This window comes from Gorilla gorilla, chromosome 9 (assembly GCF_029281585.2).
Source record: "Gorilla gorilla gorilla isolate KB3781 chromosome 9, NHGRI_mGorGor1-v2.1_pri, whole genome shotgun sequence".
NCBI classification, from domain to species: domain Eukaryota; kingdom Metazoa; phylum Chordata; class Mammalia; order Primates; family Hominidae; genus Gorilla; species Gorilla gorilla.
Genome location: NC_073233.2, coordinates 26,731,804 through 26,736,266, shown reverse-complemented (window position 1 = coordinate 26,736,266; position 4,463 = coordinate 26,731,804).

The following is a 4,463-nucleotide window of genomic DNA, read 5'->3' as shown; positions in this document are numbered from 1 at the left end:
TTTCACCACGTTGGCCAGGCTGGTGTCAAACTCCTGACCTCAGGTTATCCTCCCACCTTGGCCTCCCAAAGTGCTGGGATTACAGGCATGTGCCATCACACATGGCTAATTTTTTGTATTTTTAGTACAGATGGGATTTCACCATGTTGGCCAGGCTGGTCTCGAACTCCTGACCTCAAGTGACCTCCTGCCTCGGGCTCCCAAAATGCTGGGATTACAGGTGTGGCCTGGCCTTTTTTTTTTTCTTTTTTTCTTTTCCTCGAGAGAGGGTATTGCTCTATGGCCCAGGCTGGAGTGTAGTGGTTTGATCATGGCTCACTACAACCTCAACTTCCCAGGTTCAAGGGACCCTCCCACCTTAGCGTCTGGCATAGCTGGGACTATAGGTGGCACCGCCATGCCCAGCTAATTTTTTTTTTTTTTTAATAGAGACAGGGTCTCACTATGTTATCCTGGCTGATCTGGAACTCCTGGACTCAAGCAATCCTCCCACCTTGGCCCTCCCAAACTGCTGGGATTACAGGTATGAGCTACTGTGCCTGGCCCGCTATTTGTTCTTGTTCAGGTACTACCCATTCGTAGGATTCCAACTGCAATAATAAATTCAAACAACTACAGAGCTGGAAAGGAAATAATATCTAATCTAATTCTCTCATCTTATAAATGAGAAAATGAAAGTTTGCCACTTGCTAGCTGTGTAAGATGGAAAAGTTCTTCACCTTTCCAATCCTGTAAAAGGGAATAATGAGCCTCAACAGTCTCTTGAAGCTGTTGAGAGAATTAAATGAGGTAATGTACATAAAGCTATCAATATCACACAAAGTCAGTGCTCAGTTCTTCCATACTAGGGTATGGTAAAAAAACAAAACAAAAGAAAACAATCAAAAAACACAAGACAGTCCAGCCAACTACAAACCCTAGCCTTTCAAGAAAAGATGGTCAAGCAGTTTCAGATTTTACAATCACCCTTCTCACCAAACCAAATGAATGACACCCAGAAAGACTATGCAGGCTGTACTCACACAAAGGAAGGGCACTCCCTCATACCTCAAACTTTAAAGTGGCAGCTGGAGATCAAAGAGCGTGGAAATTAAAACACAGCCTAGACCTCTCCCTTCTAGGGAGGAAGAAGAGTCTAGAGACTGTAAGGCAGACAGCCAGGAGGAAAAGACATGGAATGTTCCTTGAGGCTAAATTCCCTCTTGGCAATGACATAAGAAGAGCTGAGCTAAGAAACATATTTTTCCCCGAGTTTAAAAGAAAGCTGGGGAGAAGGGCTGAGGAATGAATGCCTTATTCAGTTGTCTCAGATTGTGAGCAGAAGCTTGGGTGGGTGCAGGTGAACATCCCACTAGAAAGCAAACTCCATGAAGACAGGAGTTGTATCTGTTTGGTTCATTACTATATTCCTGCCACCTAGATTAGTGCCTGGAACTTGGCGGATGCTCAGTAAATATTGAGTAAATATATTGAAACACTCCTTATAGTAGGGAAAAGTGCAAACATATTTTTGGAGCTTGGGGAATGCAAAAATAAATTTTAATGAAATTATATATTTTTTCTTAAAAATCCATGCAAATTTTATGCTGTGTCATCTATTAGTGTTTATTTTTACATAAATTAGTGACAACACTTGTAGCAGACAGCTGTACTTTTTTATCCAGCATCGATTCATATTTCCTTTGTGACCCACCCCTTCCCATTCCCCATCCTGCAGGTGACTCTAGCAGCAATTCTACTTTCAACTCTAAGGCTGGGCCTATGATTCACTTCTAGCCAGTCTGAACATTTCCTTCCCTGACAACAGTGATTGTTTTAGGGTTAGGCACATTACTCAATCAGACCTCATGTGACATAATTCCTATTTGGCTGTGACTGTGAAAAGAGATGCACTGTCTTCCCTACTGGACCTGGAGCTGTGAGGGTATTTGTCTGTGTAGGAGAGGAAAACCAACCTTTCCTTCTATCCTTCTAAGTTCTTAGCTGAAGCCCCTATAACCAAGGACAGATTAACAAGAGAAAATCATATGAATGTATTTAAGATGTTTTATGTGACATGGAAGCCTTCATTAGGAAATAAAGACCCAAAAAGGAGGTTAGAGACAGTCCCAATAAAAATATGAGCAGTCAGGTTTTAGCTCTCAGTGGTGCCATTTTAGGAGGCTAGAGCAAAATGTGAAACATTAATTTGAAGAGCTGTAGACAGATATTGGAGGAAACTAGAAGATTTAGGACTCAGTTTATAGGTAGATAACAAAACCTTAAAGACAATGAACAAGACTAAAATGGAATACTCACAAAGCTGTGCTACAGGTTTCCATTGGAACATAATTTTTCTCTCTACAATCACCTCCATTTCTATAAAAAATAATCAAAGTAAAACTAATTTGTTTGCAAAAGAAGCCTAGTCTCATTAAAATTGGTCTGATTGTTGACAACACTACAGCAAGAATAGTGACTGACCACATAGGTCCCTTTCTTTTAGTTCACTTTGCTAAAACTTTGCATAAAAAAATCTCAGAGTAGACTTTTAAAAGCCTCTTAAGGCTAGGAAGCCATGCCAGGGACTTGCCATCAGACCTTGCCTGCAATCTCTGCAGATTTAGGCAAATTCCTCTTTTCTTAAGGTGCCCCCAATATTATGAAGTTCCTGGGCCTGCAAGAACTGAAAAGACAACATGAAGCACAGGAAATTATTTTGATAAGACACAAATCTTTGTTTGCTAGGCAGGTTACTTAAAAGGTAAAGAAAAGCCATTTTACAATTTCTTTTTAAGAGAAGACCCATAATCCAAAAAACCATCATTTTAATGTTGCATCATACATTTATGACACTAACATTCTTTTTCCCTTTTTCTTTTCTTTTCTTTCTTTCTTTTTTTTTCTTTTTTTTTTTTGGAGACAGGGTCTTGCTCTGTTGCCCAGCCTGGAGTACAATGACACAATCACTGCTCACTGCAGCCTCAACCTTCCAGGCTCAAGCGATCCTTCCACCTCAGCCTCCTGAATAGCTGGGACTATCGGAATACACCACCACACTTGGCTAATTTTTTTTACTTTTTATTTTGTAGAGATGGGGTCTTGCTATGTTGACCAGGCTGGTCTCAAACTCCTTGTCTCAAGTGATCCTCCCACCTCAGCCTCCCAAAATGCTGGGATTACAGGCGTGAGCCACCATGCCAGCCTCATCTCACATTTCTTATAGGTATATGCTGTTTCCTCATAGTGCAATTTCTCATATTTATTAGCAGACTCAAATATATTTAGATTCTCTATACTGCATAAAAACAAGATGCCAGAAGTATACAAACTTAAACTTATATTCAGCAATTAATGTTTCATTGTTTTATCTTATTGGGAAATGATCTAGATATTCAATGAATACTCATAATTTAACTTAACTTACTAAAGCTTTAAGGTTTCAAATTACCAAAAAGAGTGGAAACTATTTTTAAGTAGACATATTAAAAACCATAATTTATACATCATAATTATTGCTGAAAAGTTCATTTACAAACTTTTATCCCACTTACATTAATTCACTTGTTCTTAGTAATTATGCTTGAATTGCTCATGAAAATTTCATGAGATATTAAACACAGCCATCACCTCAAATTATTTTTTGTTTTTGCTGACAAATCAGGCAAATATCAAAAATATCACAGGAGCAAAGAACCTAAAAAGTTAAACATATAGCTTTTTAAAATTTTACTGCTGTACTTGATATATGTCAAGCAATTCATTTTTATTGTATATTTTGTTCTGAGGTTGGATTTATAGTCTTATAATCTTAACTAATCCAGTAAAGATAACTAAAGCTTGTTTGACTAGTAAAGCTAGGTAGAAAATATGTCTGCATTATATTTAATGCTGACAACTCTAAAGGCATATTTATTTTCTTTAACTAAACCAACAATATTTTTATTTACCAAAGATTACCCAGGGCACATGAACTTGAAAATCATTTGAGTTAGTTCCTATATTTCTGAGAGAATACATAATTTATATGAGTATCTTTTAAAGTTGATTAAATAGAACTCTTTTACAAATTAATTTTGGAAATACCATTCAGAGCTAGAAAAATATCACACGTACATAACATTACATGCCAGACATATACATATACATATAAACATATGTAAAGATACAAAAAGATCTTATCGCTTTCATTCTAAATCTTAGCAATGAGTTAGATATAAACACAGAAACACAAAATTCACTAATCTACCAAAGAGTTGATTTTCATTTTTGTCTTATTTTTGTAATGCAAATTATGTTTTTGGCAGATGGAACAAGTTAAGGTTACCTACACAATGATGGCTAAAGGAATTTATTTTATTTTATTTTACTTTAAGTTCCAGGATACATGGGCAGAACGTGCAGGTTTGTTACATAGGTATACGTGTGCCATGGTGGTTTGCTGCACCTATTGACCTGTCCTCTAGGTTCCCTCCCCTTGCCTG